This window comes from Gymnogyps californianus, chromosome 2 (genome assembly GCF_018139145.2).
Source record: "Gymnogyps californianus isolate 813 chromosome 2, ASM1813914v2, whole genome shotgun sequence".
NCBI lineage: Eukaryota > Metazoa > Chordata > Aves > Accipitriformes > Cathartidae > Gymnogyps > Gymnogyps californianus.
In genome coordinates this window covers 98,661,009-98,678,107 of record NC_059472.1, presented here as the reverse complement: position 1 = coordinate 98,678,107, position 17,099 = coordinate 98,661,009, and the positions used below count along the sequence as shown (strand labels likewise).

Genomic DNA, 17,099 nt, shown 5'->3' with positions numbered 1-17,099 from the left:
GTATGATTCCTCCTCGTCTTACTATCAGAGTTTGCTGGGAGATTCAGAGTGTACCGAGCGTTAGTAATTTGCCATTCTTTTTTTTTTTGCTTTTAAGACACCTGTCCCATTGCCTGATAAGGGAATTTATCTGTAACACCAGTTCTTCCCGTATTCGTAGTTCTCTGTGGTTGTCCCCTGTTGCTTGTGAATTTTCAAAGATTTCCCTTTGAAGTCCAGGAAAGCTTTTATTTTAAGAATGTTCTGAAGAGCTCAGAAAGGCTGGAGCTTGTGGTCCGCATGCAAAGGCTATTAAAACTTGTCCTTTATGCCGTGGTAAGTAGGAAGATTGTATTTTGATCGTCTGCACGCCATTATCCCTAATGTCTGATGTTAAGGGAGTCATATTTGGCTTTTCCATTTTGTTTTTCCTAGGGGAAAAAAGCAAATGAACAACAAAAAAAAATAGTCCCCAAAACATCAAGTCAAACAGATTCTTCATTAGTTTTGCTTCAGAAAATTGTGGGAGGAACTTGATGTGTATTGGAACCTCTCAAACCTTTTATGATAGCGGGAGGGATGTGGAGCCTTCAGTGAAGGCATTCGTACTCCTATGTCTTCATCAGTCACTAGTGGAGAGGGGAAAAGAAGCGCACAGCTGTAGAGTGTGAATAAACTCCTCTCTGGTAGTTCCTACAGCTTTCGTCCCACTGGATAGACTGCCGTTCTGCACTCTATAATCGCCAGGAGCCTTTCAGGGAGAACGAGACCTCACATTTTGCATGTACTTAAACACAAAGCAAAAATCAACTGATCACCCTCCGAATTTTCTTCACAAGGTTTCTTTGTGTACTGTAAAGACACAAAGGAAAAATTTCATTTTTCTATATATGCTGCCAATTTTCTGTTTCTATACATGCTACCTTTAAGGCAGATTTACAGGGAAGGCATTTTTGGCATCAGTCGGTGTGAGTCAGCGAACCTTTCCGTGAGTTTACAAGTTCTGACAAAACCTGCTTTTCAGACACTGCTTTAGATGCACACCAGGGCTCTGGTAAAGTGGATTTCTTTCTGGCTAGCCATCTCTGTCATTAGAAGAATCCGTTGGAAGAGGAAGAGTTTTGTTTTCTGTTGCTTCAGGACAAAATGCAAAACTGGCTTCTTTAATTTGTCCCTATAGATAATGTGACGGTTTATCCTGACCCAGAACATTTCTTCCACTTTTATTTTTTCAGTTCTGGGTGAGCATTGTGTCTTTGCAGAGCAGGATTTACATAATCTGGATATTAGGACGGATGTCAACTTTTTTGAACGTAACTTCAAAGAATGGGAAAAACAGAATGTTCTTTCCTCTATTTCAGAGCTAAAAATATTTATCACATCTTGGTTTGGTTTTTTTTTACGAAATCAGAATATTTAATCTTTTGGTTAACAGTGCTCCTGGCATTAATGGAGACAATTTGATCAAGTACATGTTCGGTCTAGGTCAGAAAAGAGTTTTGTACCGTGTAACAGCTGTTACTTGCCATTCATTCGCTGAATACGGGAGATTGATGTGCTTTATTGGGCCAGCATGGCTCTTGGTTGTAATGTCCTTTAAGCTACTTTCCATAGAATTTGATTTAAAATATGCATAACTAATAAAAGAGCTCTTGGAACAGGGTATGTATTTAAAACCCCATAATAATTTGTGTTTCTGGTTGGTATGCAAGGCACCTGGCCTGTTTATCATGGCTCCTTGTTACTGGCTGCTCCCGTTGGAGACGTCCCTGTAGCAGTGGGTAGGGTGTGCAAGAGTGGGGAGAACAACTATGGGAGAATTGGAAAAGGTTTTAAATTCTGTCTTCTGAGTCCCGATTTCTTACGGTAACGCTCATTGCAGGGGGAGGCTGCTCTCATACTGCAGTGTGATTACAGAGGATTTGATTGTGTACAAATACTTTTGCCAGTTTTGGTATGATTCTGAATTTCTGTTAACTAATGTGCTGCTAATAGAAAAATCATCTTTTGCCGTTAGGAGAAACTGTATGGACCACTAAGGAATTACCTGTCTTTCCTCTCATACAAATAATGGGATTAGGACAGCCTTTTTTTTTTTCTTTCCCCTTTTTTCTCTTTTTCTAGTTGTGCCAACCCAAACTGGATACGTATTCCTTTAAAAATCCCTTTGCAGTAGAAACACTCGTGTGTTGCAACGATTCAGAGACAAATACCGCTGCTCTTACGCTTCTGTCACTCGGGAATAAGCCTTAGAGGCCAATACTTAGCATTTCCACTGCTTTAACCAGGGGCAGCAATGGTGTTGCTAAGCTTGGTACTGAACTCCGGAGCTCTGGAGGAGATGGCATTGGCCATTGCTTGGCTGTCTTGCTGACCAGCCAGCCCACTCTTACTTCTACTACTCAAAAATACAATGGAAAATACTTCTATTTTGGGAAAGCTACATTTGTGGCCATAATAACATCTTACACCCCCAGCTTTGACATTTGCTTGGTCAGCCACGAGTGCAGGTCTGTTGCCTGGGGTGGCAGTAACTGCCCCGGGCAAGGCTGCTCTGTAGTACTGATGTTAATTAAAAGCGGTAGGTAATACACGCAGGGTGGATGCAGGGCACGGTGTGGAGTGGCTGTGGAGGCGGTGTTGGGCGATGGGCAGAGCAGAAGTGCCGTCACGCAGTATTGTCTCGGAGAGCTTTGTGTGCTGAAGCCGTGGACCTATTTACACCGGTCTCTTCACTGCCTTGTGAATTAAAAAAGAAAAAAAAATTAAAAGAAAAAGAAAGTAATTGTCATTGTCATCCCAAGATGTTGTCGTGGTCTTCCCAAGGCCGAGCTGTGATTTCATTTGCTTTTAGGAAGCCTGGGCTCTCGCTGGTGAGGCTGGAGTTGAGGAAGGAGTGTGTGGGTTTGAGAGCTGGAGCTGGCTTACAGTCTTGGTCTTAAAACTTTTTATTTTAAAGTTAGAATACTGACCCTTAATAATTAGCCTTCTAGGCTTGTTGTTCTTGAGCTAATGGAAAGAATAAATTGCTAAAGCAAATTGAAAAGAAGACCAGGACCATGCATGTTAGCCAGACACAGTACTTCTTTCTCTGCTGACTTTAAAAGCGGTGCTTTCCTTTCCCATAGTAGAGCTGGATTTGTAGTAATTGGCACCAAGTTTCTATTGTATGCCTTTTAATTTTTAAGCAATTTGTTTTCACCACAAGTCTCTTTCTGGAGCAGCTTGCATGGCAGTGTGGGAGACGTTTTTTTGTGGAAAGGTATGAGCTGTCATTCCTTTCTACGCGCTGTGAGGTATGGAAATATAATTATTGGTGTTTACATAGGAGGAAGTGGAAGCACAGAGCCGTTCTGTGTGAGGCCGGCCGGGAAAGCCAGGGCAGGCTTGGATGAGAAACACCAGCACCCGGTGCCCCTCTCCGGCCCTCGGGAATGGTGTGGCGTGCTGGGCTGGCTGCCTCAGTGAGCAGGCAGGGAGGAATGCAAAGGTGACTGGGATAGAGAGTATTTGGTCAAAAATTTTTTATCGTTCAGAATCAGTGACATCATTTATTTAATGCGTTATTTGGGGTGGGTTTGGGTCCCATTTTCTTTTTGCAAAGGCACTACATGGGAAGTTTAAAGATGTGCGAGATTCCCTCATTGCTGCTTTAAACTGAATTTACCCAAACACAAAAGCGTCTCCTCCGTTTTAAAAGTCAGTGTACATAGGGTTTTTCACGTTCGAACAGTTGCTAACTTTAATGTTGAGAAACCTCAGCCTGAAAGGAAACCTTTTCATAGTCGCCACGTGAAGGAATATAAATAGATCTGTAGATTGAAGGGCTCTTTCATCCCCTGTCTGGAGTGGCTGGGACAGCGGCTGCTTGTGCTCTGGAGCTGGTGGGTTTGCAGATTCCTTGGAAGCTGAGAAGCCAATTAAGGGAAAAGTAGTTAGTGCTTTAAAGTACAATGCAAAGTACAATGCAGTATATAAGTTTTCAGATGCCTATTCCCTTCTTCCCCACACCTTTTTTTTTTTTTTTTTTAAATGGTATTTAATGAACAAGTCCCACACTTTGAACAAAATCATCACCATTCTCCTTTTTTTGTTTTGCCTTTTTTTATGGAAACTGTGACTCATAAAATATTTTAATCTCTGTTACTGAGCATCATTAAAATGAAGTTTGTTCCCCGGCAGTGTGGTTTTGATTTAAGAACTCTTCATACTGTGAGTGCTCTCTCCATTGAAGAATGACATATAATAAGTTGATGAAATTAGAAGTTTTATAAGACACTGTAATCATAACTTTCTTATGTAAATTTAAATATTTTGTGATTTTTAATTTTCTTTCCTTTTACACACACAGACACATCTTATTTGACAATATATGAAGCACATTAAACTACTGATTTAGCTAGAAAGGGAGATGAGAAAGAGATTATACGCCTGAAAAATAGAATTGTCTTTAAAAAGTGTTCAGTGCTCACAGCAGACATGACTTAAGATGAGGAAAATGTGTTTCTGAAGGATCATGGGGAAGTTGCTTATCCCCTCTGCCTGATGCATTCTGGTTAAAAGGGGACAGATGAGCGTCAGCCTCTTAAATATGTTCAGTAGCTGCAGTGCAGGGGGGCAAGGGCCGGGAGGAGGAGTGTTGGCTTTGGCCCTTGGTGCCTGTGTCCCGGCCCTTGGCCAGGAGCCCGTGCTGGGCTGGCCCCGGCTTTGGGCAGGTTTGTGTCCTCCAGCGCGGGAGCCCCGGCTTTTGCTGGGAGAGGAGGGCGGTGTGCGCGCGGCTTGTTAACACCTGCACGCCGTATTTTGGGGAATTTCTTCTGGGGTTTCTTCTAGGGGGCTCCTTAGGGTGTGCGTGTCCTCCTTCCTTCCCTTACGGGTCCTGTCACTTGCTGGTGGGTATGACAGTGGCCCTAACTTTGTAAATACAGGTTGTGTAAAAAGAAAACAAAAACCACAAACAAACAAACAAAAAAGGGGAGAAAAGAAGGTGCAAAGAGAGCAGATGCTTGCAACATCCTGTGCATTTAGCAAATGCTTTCTTTTAAAGGTTTTTTTTCTTACCCTTAAAATGCTAAGCTGCCTTAGAGCGAGAGCAACTGCTTTAGAAGCTGCACACTCCCAAGTACCATACGCGTTACTGGGAAATGAAGGCAGACCATAAAACGCAGAGCAGCATAAATCCTTCAAGTTAGTAATTAAAAATACCAAGCAATTTTTTTTTTCATTTTCATGCACTACCATTTCGTGTGCAACAAGGTTAAGACGGATAATTTTTTCTTTATTTCTTTTAAAATTGTCTATGCGGCACTCCTTGACTCACCATGGCTATAAACTCATAAAGGGTAGAGGTTTCATTAGAAACCATCCAATTTAAAAGGGAACTGGGCGGGAGGTAGGAAACAATGCCGAGTGGGATGCCTAAATTGCTCAGGATGTTGTAAATAGGGCTGCTGCCTTTTGATCTTGTGAAGGGTCGCGGAGATGCTGTTGCTTTGACCAAAGGATGTTGGAGGCAAGTGGCAAGAAATCACCCACCTTCCATCCTGTTTTCCACTGCCATTACTTGGCTTAGGGCCGGTGTTATTAAGGAGGTGTAAGGAAGCAGCTCAGACAAGGCTTCCCTTTAGGGTCTTGTTGCCGCTAGAGAATTAGAAAGCGTGTTTGTTTCTGGTCTGTTCAGATGTTTTATGGCAGCCCGTTGTTGCTTACTGCCTGCTTAGGCTGGCTACTGGCTCTCATTAGGTGTAACATCAGGCTGTTGCTTAGGAAGGAAAGAAGAGATGAAAGCTCGTGCATAACTGGAGAGCCTGAATGAAAAGTTAATACTGGGAGATTGCCCGTACATTGTGCAGAGAAGAAAATAACTTGCATAAAGACCTCGTGCAGCTGAAGCAGGGAACTCTGTGTATATGTGTATATATATGTACATATTTATACATAAATGATAACAAAATGTAATACATGCATAGTTTTTTTTCCATAAATACTTTCAATTTCCTTTTTTTTTTTTTTTGACAAATATTTAGAGGGAGGCAATGTTTCAAGGATGTAAATGAGGCTAAAGCCTGATTTAGAAAGCCAGAAGAAGTCATCTCTGGCTTTTGGTGAAGAAATTGAGCGGTGAACAAAGAGCACCCTGTCTCAGCATACCACTGCCTGCCGTGCATTGGGGAGGCAGAAGTGGCTTTTTAATGCCACCCACATCCATGGTCATACCCTGCACAGAAACTGCAGCTTCCCCGCTCTCGTGGGCAAGTACTTGCTTCTCCAGCCTCCTGTCCCACCGGGGAGGAGCGCCTTGGTTTACACCATCAAAAAATATGAGGACTTGCAGCCTTCGCTGCGTGATGGTTACCTTGCCTTTGCATTACAGCAGTTTAAAAACACAGCTGAGCGACTGTGCCTCCTCTGTGGTGCAAAGGCAACCAGATTTGCTTAAACCAGTTTCAGCTGGGGGCAAGCAGCTTCTGAAAATGCACTGCTGCAATTGGTCGAAGATGCCTTTAATTCTTAAATGTTGGTATATCTTGCCTTATACGGCATGATCCGAACACTGGTTGTTGGAGAATTAGTTTTGCAACGGTGTTTGGATGTTGCTTATATCCAAGACATTTTCTGCGTTATTTAGACAACTGGATATGGGGGGATTAGTTATGAAAAATAATTGCTTCCTGTTGAGATAATATCATGTCCTTATAGCAAATATAGTAAACTGGTTTCTTAAACATTCCTGGTTATTTATGGAAGCAATCTTTTCAAATATTGGTGAGGCTGTAAACTAGAAAACTTGATGCTAATCTGCACTAAATGCCAGTGAAGTTGGGGACAGAAAATACTTTCAAGCATTTACTAGAAAGATACATATTGGATGCGAATAATCACGTTCTGATAATCGTGTTTTTTGCGAGCTACTGTATTTTAACTCGTCTGGGGTCCATTATGGTGCGGTTCATAAACAAGATGAAACTATGTGGCTAATAACATGAAATGTTTCCTACTTTGATCTAATCAGAAGCCTGTCTTGAGCTGCTGGTTTAGATCTTCATCAGAGGAGAGGAGGATGTCGGAAACAAGTCCTTTAAGTGTTTCTCTCTTGGCAATTAGCCACAGGAGCTCCATTATTACTTTTCGCCTGGATCAAATGAGGTCAATGGCATGAGCTTCCTGCATGAGGTCTTTCTCAGAAGCGGCAGCAGATGGTAATTGCGAACATCTCCATCCTGCAGGTCTCTGTCCCGACAAGAGGCACGGGATGCAGTCTAGAACCTCGGAGGGAGGGGTAGGAAAAGCAGACGAATGACTTCGGGGCCTCTGAGGGAAACAGCAGTTTGACCGTATTGCTTTGCATTAAGATAAATATTAATAGCTTTCAGAAGGTTGTGATGATGGAGGTAAAAGAACAAGACTCGCGTAAGTGGGAGGCCTGTCCACTTTAAAATGATAAAAGTACCAACCATCTGAAATTCAACTTAATTTTTACTGCATCATTTTAAGAAAAAGAAAATTGCTTCAATGTTGATTAAAAAAGAATGCATTAAAAGCAGTGCCTGCACATATATCTGTGTGCAAATATACAAATATAAGGCTGTTTTCCTCTACCTTACAATGAATTTCCACTACATTAAACCTGTGAATAAAAAAAAAATTATTTAGGGCTGTAATCTTAATCATGAATTTGCGTGTAGAATATTCCCTTGAAGCATCCTTGGAAGTTCCCTTAGCACCAGTCTGTTTCCTGATAAGGGATCCTGGGCAGATGAATGGGTCAGCGTTGTCTTCAGCAAATGTATGTGTTCAGTTTTAATAGTGGCGTTATCCGTTGACTTTCAGCTCTCTAGAATAAACAGTAGAAATGAGAAAATTGTATATTTGATAATGATCTATTGATGTGGCAGCTTTAACCCTGCAACCTATCATGCAGTTTCTGCTATGCAGTATAATTAAGTTGCCTCATCAACTAAGGAAATAGTCCTGTCAATAAATAGCTTTTTAAAAATAATATTCAAATATGCAAATACTTTATGTGATAGTAAACAGTGAATTTCATGAGTATTGCTACAAAGAATTTGGTGTGTTGAGGATGATTAGGTTTTTGTAGAAAATCCTGATTGAACTTGAGTGAGTCCATCTGTCATGTCCTTCTCTCCCCGCACGTTCCCCCCCCCGCAATGTTTGAGTGCATTTTAATGACAAAAGTAATTTGAGTTTTTTTCCCTTTAAAAGTCAGAGGGTTTATTTTTAGTTGGGTGGTTCTTTCTGGAGCTGGGACGTATTAATCAGAGCTCTGTGCTCACCCGAGCCCCTGGCCAAGGGGCTCTTTTCTAAATGCAGCTGGAGACAGGTGTTTGGATTTGGGCTCCAGCATATCCTGTAAGTTGGTACATTCCCATTGGAGGTCCAGGTAGACTGTGCCGATGGTTTTATTTGCCTTTATTCCTTCCCTTCTAAAAGAGAGACGCACCCTGCTGCAGTGGCTCAGGAGAGGATCCTGGAGTTTCTTTCTCGTGTGAGATGTGCGCCCTGGGATGCAGGAGAGGGGAGCGAGGAAGCAGAAATGTGGCTAGGGCTTACCTAAGAGAGTTACTCAGACCTGGCACCCACCCATTCACCTTGGTACACTCTCACAAGGTATTTCTGGGCAGAGTTGAGTAAAGAAGTGAAATTGGTTTGTAGAAATCCAGTTTCAACTATTTGCATGGTATTTGTGGAGGTTTTTAGAAGTCTTTTGGATCCTGGCGCTGTTCACCTGTGTGAAAAAATCAGATTTCATTTTGAAATCAGTGTTTCTAGCTCTTGTGGATATAGAGGGAAGTTTGAAAAATGTCAGCTGTGTGGCTGAACAACAACAAAAAACCCCACAGGAGCAGAGCCCAGAATATTTTCAGTCTTTATGAAATCTGAAGATACAGTATTAGTTTGGGAACCTTGCGTGTAATTAAGGAATCCTTTGAACAGACAGAACTGGTGTAATAAAATAACATTGAAAAAAGAAAGGCAGAGAAATACACCAGAAAAGAGAAATGTCCAATAAAATCTCTGTGAGGTAATAAAATGGCTTCAGTCTTTCAGTACGCTGATGCTGGTGGCTAAAGATAATCTAACACTTGTTGCTGAAGAGTGTGGTTTTCTGATGAGCTGATTTTAAGAAATGAGGATATGAAGTACTTAGAGAATATTGTCTTCTGTCTCTGAAAGGAAAGATACCATCTCTCTCATATAGGCTGGTTGAAATTTTAATTAAACTCGAGCCAAAAAGCATTGCTGACTAGACGAAAGCAAATTCATTTAGAGGCTGAAGAGACCAAGGGCGAGGGATTTCTCTGTGAGGAAGATAAGGGAACATTATTTAATATGTTTATGCCATGTCCGTAGTCGAAATACTTAAATGCCGAAATCTTTCAGTAAAAACTGTGTTTCAGTTGGAGTATACTTGTCAGGGAAGTAGGATGCAAAGGGGTCAGAAGGCAGGGAAGGAACACGCTCGATACGGGAAGGAAAATATTCACGAAGGGGAGAAGAATAATTGTCTCCCCTCCTGTCATGGCTTATTTTCCTCCTGCTCCTTCAGTTGACTGGGTTGGCAGACATGTGCAAGCAAATGCTCTTTAATTTTTGTTTTGGTAATTCCTCCTCCCCACCTCCGGCTTTCTGTCATATGTGGCTCCAACCTCTGATTTATACTGCGTGGCTGCTTGCAATTACTGCTGCAGGGGGGCCGGGGCAGGCTCTGGGAAGCACGTCGGCTGGCACTGGCCAGGCACAGTGCAGCAAAGGCTGGAGCGTGGGAGCTGTCGGAGCCTCCGTGCCTCTGCAGATAGGCGTTAGAGGGATAACTGACAGCGTGCCTGCTCCAGTACAAAGAACAATGTTTAAGCATGATTGCAATGATGTGTTGAAATAAACTCTGTTATGATTATGCTGCTACATTCTTGGCAGGCTTACCGTAAACCACAGTGTGTTTTTTGGTGTGTACGTGGGTTTGTGTTGGGTTTTTTTTTTTTTTTTTTTTTTTTGTATGGGTAAGCAGATTAGTTAATGCCTGCCTTTTATGAGCAGAGGCTTTCATCCTTAATGCTGGGGTTAAACTGCATTCAAGCTGTCCATAGCCTGTGAAGGTCACACTACCATTTTGATTTCCTCTCCCTGCGTTATGAGCTCCAGCAGGAGCAGGTACGGGAGGGTGACACAGCCCCAGCACAGAGGCTGAGCCTGACCCTGCTCCCCCCTGCTCTGCTCGAGGGATGCTCTTCTACTCTAAGTGGCCTTTCAGAAGGAGGATTTTGTTCTCAAAACCACCCCCCAGCCCCTTTGTTGTGCTTACGTGCATGTTATTAAATACTCAGCTCTAAAGGCAGCAATTTGGAAGTAGGACATGCATTTCTCTCCCCACTTAAGACATTGTGGCTTAACAGGCAGCCAACTCCCGCCTGGCATGCCTGAGTGAAATGGCTTGCCCTGAAATAGCCTCCTGCTCCAAGGTCTTGTGCTCAGGAGGACCCTGCTACCTTCAACCTTGCAGGTATTTAAATATGCCGAGCCTGGACTAGGCTACCTTTCCTCTTCCCTCCCCTGTCACGGCATCACTGCTGTCTCACCCACTGGCTGCCTGGGCATCCACCATCTGGTCCCAAAAACCAAATTAGAGCGGTGCGTTGTTTTAATTATTTTCTGCTTGTGTGGTCAGGAGGTTATTTGGTCTGGTGAGCTCTACTTCAGGCCCTTTCTCTCATTAATACCACCTTGCGCACATCCTGCGCGAGTACAGGAATGGTTAAGTTAACCACTTGTGTGGCCGGCTCTTGATACGACACAGTGGCCAGTGTTTACAATTACAAGAGGAAGCTGTTATATGTGGATTATCCTGTATTTTTCGCCAGTGATGGTAATTACCTACATAAATTTCAACTTAATCCTAGGACTGAAGTCTCGCTAAAAATATACACATAAAAATTCCATTATCCAGAAGTAAATTTGGGTCATTTAGGTTTATAAATGGTATTTATTAAAGAGCCTCTTTTCTGGTTTGGAGGAATCCTGCAGAAGTCTTTGGCTGCAAAACCCCATGGGCTTAAGAAAAGGTGCAAGACTTGACGGGAGAAGGGAGCAAAAGCTGCAAATAAGAAAAATAGTTTTGTCAGCTTGTTGGACGAGGGATCATTTTTCACTTCAACAGACAAAGCAAACGCTTGTAGCTGAAACATTGAAGCTGGAAATGCCTCTGCAAGACATTCTGTGTGACTTAAGTTTTTTATGCATCCTTCCTGGAGACCGGTGATAAAGGCAACACATCAGACAGTCGCAGGCAGGCAAGCAAAATCCTGCCTCTCCAAATCTAAACAGGTAAGTAGCAGCTTCAAAAATACCATTGTCATCTAATTATCAATACATGCTTTACTGCAGCAGCTTGGTATGGCGCAGAAATGCGGGCAGGACAGGGTTTTGTTTCAGACTGGTTTCCATCGGCCTAATCGATTTCAGAAAAACAAACCCTAAGGGGATATAGCTGGAGGAAAACAGAGTGGTAATTAGGGGCACCGTGCGCTGAATTTGGCTGGGACTTTTGAAGCTGTCTCTGCCTCCAGCTGCCACTGCAGCGGTGGCAGCTCCTGGTTTGTAGCTTTGGAGCTGCAGCAGAAGCGAAACCCTACCAGGGACCTTCTCGGGTGCCTGTGAGGGCATTCGTGCTGGGGATCAAGAAAGGACTTGTTGCACCTTGAGAGCGAGAATAGCTGCTTGCGTTGGCGCAGGATTAAGCTGACATGCCTCCAAGTCACTGCGGGATTTCCGAGTGTCAGTGTTTAGATGGTACATTCAGCAACGGCCCTTTCAAAAGGAATAAATCCTCCAGATACGTCTGCAAGAGTTCAGTATTGTCAAATTGCAGTTTGAAATGGTGGAGATTTCTTTTATCTCTCGGGAAGCTAAATAGCTCAAATTCCTAGGGCTTGTTTAATGAAGAGACCTTAAATTTTTATATTTATTTCCATTTTTTATTTAACAGCAGAGTTCCTCTCAAGTATGCTGTTCATATGTGCCAAATTATTCAGAAATGTGAAGGGGGGGGGGGGAGTGAAAAGAATGCAAAATCTTTGCATGAAAAACAGAGTAACTCCATGTCATCAGCATGTTGCAGGGCCCTTGGACGTTTTGTGGTTGGTGGTGGGACATGAAGGAAATTCAGACTTCAGCATTTGAGTTAGGCAGCCTGGGCTGTGCAGTGTGCTAATACACAGCTACTTCTGCGAGAACTGTGTGAATGGTGTGACACACAAGTCTGTGTTAGAAGGAAACTCCAAAACATGTTCTCGGTAAATTAATGGGGATGTTTAGTGTAGGCTTCAGCATGCGTTTCAGAAAAAAAAAAAAAAACACCCAACAAAAAGTGTTTGTGGTTTCTGAGTTCTCTCACACCGCCTCTTCAGATCCATGTGATGCAAACCAGGTTTCAGTGAATTAATCTTCTTTCTGTCCATGTGTGCGCCACCTCGCTCGTAAACGGGGCACGGCTGGGGGAGAGGGGGTGTGCGTGGGGGGAAGTACAAGTATGGAGGTTGGACCTCGTGGGTGTATGAATAACCGTTATTTCCCACAGAATAATTCAGGTGTGGTTTTGGATAAAAAGGGGTTATCATGGCATTTCTTGAGTTGGTATAGGTCATGTATGTATGCTCATGTTAAGGGTCTTCATCTGTTTTTTGGGTTGTTTTTTTTTTTTGTTTGTATGGTTTGGGTTTTTGTTTCGTTGGGGTTTTTTTGGTTTTGTTTTGTTTTTTAATATTGCATCTTGAATGAGTGCTTCCAGTTCTGAAATTTTTCACTGAATTCAGCAGAAGCTACCTCCAGCCATTTCCCTTCGAAGCTGTGTTATAATTGACAATTCTTTCTCCAGTTTTCTCCTGCCAGCTTAGGTTTTAACTTTTCCTTTTCTTCTTTGTGAAAGGCTACAAAATACGTAAGTTATTTAGAAGAAGTATAGGCCAGGTTTAAAAGTACCAGGATGTCTCAGCTTGATACAGCACTTTTCAAAGGACTATTACAACTTGTTAATGTCTTTGTGTGTAGGCTCCAGCTCTCTGACTTCAGTAGCTGGTGTAAGTGCATGCTGGCTGAAAGGAAAACTACTTGGAAGCAATACATTTGAGTATTTCAGAAATGTCCTTATGTATGGTGCTAGATAAAATATTAAATGGGAAAATTTTGTGTCCTCAGTAAGTACCTCTTTAAAAATGCATATATTTGATATATCTAACAATAGAAATCCTCCATGTAATTTTGTCAGAACATGGCAGATGTTTTCACTGTTAAGAGAAAATTACAAAACCAGCAAGAATTATCTCATATTATTATACTATAAGACATTTATTATTTATTGTAATGTTGCTGGTTTCTTCTCACGTATCTTTCCAGATGGACTAAAAATATTTTTTTTGCCTTTTCAACAGTTCACTGCTGGCCCAGTAGTATAGGATCACAACAGCTGGTCTGCAGGTATAGCCTCCAATGAAAACCTTTACATTTCAAAAGTAAACATTTTGCTTTTCTTAAACCTTAATTTTGAGGTCAAATTTGCCCTGAACCAGCTCTGAAAATCTGTAACAACTGTAGCTTAAGTTAATTTGTGAAAAATTGGGCATTTAGACTAAGTAATTAAGGATTATTAATTATTTTTTAAACTGGGAAATATTTATTTTTTATACTTTGATACCCAGGAGTTGAGTGTGTCATTGCTAGATGCACTGCGGTCTGAAATCTTGAATGACGTGCTCGGCGTGGAACATAGCCCTGAAAATACGAGTTTTATAAGGGGAATGTTGGCACAACACAAACTTTATTAATACTTGCGGTCAATCTGCTGTAATGTTTAAAATCCCTAGTTTCCATGTTACTTTGTAAATACAGCTTTGCTTCGTTTGCTTGAAGATTGACCCTTCATGACTTTTGGATTTGTGCACACTTCTACTTTTACTCAGGCTTTTTTCTTTTAAGGAAAACATGGGGGCATCGTCTAAGATTTGAGATTAGGAACACTGGTTTTGCCTGCATCGTTTTGATTGTCTAAAGAGAATTTGGATATATAGTAAGACAGCCCTAAAAGAGCTTTTTTTTTTTTTTGGAGCCTCTTCGGTAAGTAGAGCGTTTGCAAATCAGTCTTGGCAGGCGACTAGACACTGAAACACCTGACACTTCAGTTCATCTCTGTTGAGAAAACATTACATATTTTAAAAGGTAAAACGTTTCATTAAGATGCTGTGTTCTGGTTATAAATACCGTCTGGGAGGCAGGTTGGGAGATGGTTTGGCTGTGGCGGGCTCCACTGAAAGGCTGCCTGTACTTCTCCTGGCAGCTCCTGTATCGCAAGGTGCGGAGGCATCAGTTGGCCAATTTGCTTGTGAGGGAGAGTTTAACAAGGGCTCGTTCCCAGGGCAGCTGATCTGATGTCTTTTGCTCTTTATTGGATGTGAGTGAATTAAAACTGTATTTCTCTGTGTTGTAAGGACACAAGGAAATTGAATTCTCAGTGATACTCATCGCAGTCGATGGCAAAATGTTGGGGAACCTGTTGCCTTTGCTCTCCCTCAAATATAGTGCTTTCTGTTCTGCTGGAGGATGCCTTCGGTGTAAGGTCAAGCCCACATCTTATCTTTAAGTCCTCCTTCCCTTCAGGGTATCATCAGGCATTCAACTTACAAATCCTCTAAATCTTCTGAGGTGTTTTCCTATGAGTGTTTTAAAAAGTTTACGTAATCTCTGTGAGAGAGGCTTCCGCTAAGCTGGCACACCTTGTATTTGATTAAACCCTTGCTTCATGCTTGAAGGACAGCTTGGCTCGCTTCACAAATCCACTGGGATCCCCTGTTTGAGATACAACAGTCAACTAGAGTAATTCCCCCACCCCCCCCAGTTTATGGTGTGGGGGAAAGGGAATTGCAATGTACGTACTGGAGAGGGCAAGTCATGCAAGAACTGTCTCCAGCCAATTGCAAAAAATAATTTTGGCAGACTATTTGGTAATATGTGCCATTAGACACGTCGTCAGTGTTTCCTATCTTTCGCTTTTCTTTATTTTGCCTTCTTACTTAGCCAAGCAGTTTATGCCTAGTAATCCTTACTCTAGAGACCCAGATGACTTTTGGTAGGGTTTTACATCCTTGAAGCAATCCCTGCATCAGTTCACGTGTTGGTATATACCTGTAGGTATATTCCCTCTGACTGCGAAACAATTTGGCTTCTTTCTTCTGTCCCTCTCTCTTCTACCACTGCAGGGGCTGCATCTGCCAGTGTGGTTTCTCTTCCCATCTTTCTTGTGACTTGGAGATTTAGCACTTTGCGTCCAGTTGCATTACCTGTCTTCTTCAGGATACTCTTTTTTTGTATTAGAGGTCTGGGCTTATGGGCTAATAAGTGGTCGTGTTAACTGCTCCGATCAGAGGTGGTGATGGCTGGGGAAGAGGCGGCAGCCAGGGGATGGTGCTTTCCACACCGACTGGGTTAAATTCCTGAGGCTGAAACTCTGGAGCTTCATTCCTCTGAGTGCAGGTGGTCCATGCTGAAGAGCCGTGGCCTTGGGGTCAGTACCCAATTCGTACAGCTCACTCTCACTCAAGTGTGTTTTATTTCAGACGGACTGCAATGCCACTCCGTTTTGTTGTCCTTCCCCAAGGAACCGTGACATGAAGTTTGTGTTGCAGGGCAGGTGGTTTGTGCCACCCCTTCTTCCCCCCTGAATTTTTACAGAAAGGCAGCAGAGTATTACCTTCCCATGCCCTGCTAATAGTGCTGGCCGCTGTCCTCTCAGCTTGCACCTCATGTGAGTGTGTGCACCCTGTATCTGCCCAGTTCTGTGTGCATGGACCGTCATCCTTGGGTGAATGTCTAAGACCACAGCCTTCTCCTCCTCCAGATGCCCTCGGGGCCTTTCTTCAGTTGGCCATCTTACACTGTTTGCTATTGTCATTGCAGTGTTATATCATAGGGACTTACTGTTAATATACCATATTTATAATTTTATATAGATCTCATAAATATATAAAGATATATAAATATATATATATATAATTATATATATATAGATGAATGACATTTTTATCAAACCAAGCCCTGGAAAACGCTTATGTATCTAGTCTTATTATGTGATGCTGTTGCACTAACTCTCCTTCCTTCCCATCTGGTGGTGGTGGTTGTTGTTATTGCACTCCCTTGCAGCTCTGTATACCTGGTTTTACTCCGTCCTGTCCTACCATGAACACTCTGTTGTTGCGCAGCAGCCTGGCGCGATGGGATTCAAGTCATTGTTTGCATCTTGGGAGCAGTTTTAAGGAAATGGGTAATGTTGACAGAGATTAGGGATCTGAAAATAACGTTTGTTTCATGCTTTCCGTTCGGTTCACTTAACCAGCAGCGTGTTACCTAGTCAGGCCCAGCTGTGATGAAGTACCTCCCTGGCAGTTAGGTAGTGAAAGAGCGCCTGCATCTCATCTTCTGGTGCTGCGAAAGTAAAACTACTGTGTTTGGTCCCTGCGCTGCCTGGTGGAGCACTGGCCCAGAGAGAATGAAAGACAGGACAATCTACACAGTTTTTTTTAAATGTTATCTGTTTTAGTATAGAGGGAGGTAACAGAAATATTTTTAAAACAAACCTGTCTGCTTCCGTGCATTGACTTCATAATTAATGTTTGCAGTGATACCCTTTGAAATTCTTATTAGAAGTGATTTTTGGCCCCATCCGTAAAATTACTTTTTGGAGACTAAAGTTTGACACACAGTTAGAAGGAGTTTATTCACCACTGAGTCATTTTTAAATGGTGAGTTAAAATTTTGATTCTCATGGCAAAGAACTTTCTGCTATTTTTTTGTGTCCAGAGTTGGAGAAGTTTGGGGTTAAAATCTGCATGACTGGTAGATAACTGATAGTGTAATTCCTGCTCTGCTGTTGGTGAAAATGTTGATAGCAGGCTGCAGTTGTTATTTTTTCCCCATAATGTGAAAATGTGCCTGTTGAGCAGATACCTGTATGTGTATACAGGCATCTGTAGAGAGATGTTTTAACACATACATGCACACGCTGCTTCTTTGTCAGGTTTTTCTCAACAGTTACGTGGTTGCGCAACCCGTATCCAGCC

At 42.4% G+C, this 17,099-nt stretch overlaps 1 protein-coding gene across 3 annotated transcripts in view; it reads left to right on the top strand.

The window, feature by feature from the left end:
- JARID2 (jumonji and AT-rich interaction domain containing 2) overlaps positions 1-17,099 on the top strand; it is a 228,676-nt gene that overhangs the window by 44,889 nt on the left and 166,688 nt on the right. Inside the window, exon 1 of one of the 3 annotated variants that reach the window (XM_050915844.1) lies at positions 11,261-11,319. The exons of the other annotated variants lie outside the window; for them this stretch is intronic. The gene's annotated coding sequence lies outside the window, so the exon portion shown is untranslated. Of the gene's footprint in view, positions 1-11,260; positions 11,320-17,099 lie in introns of those variants that run through there. 3 annotated transcript variants of the gene reach the window in all.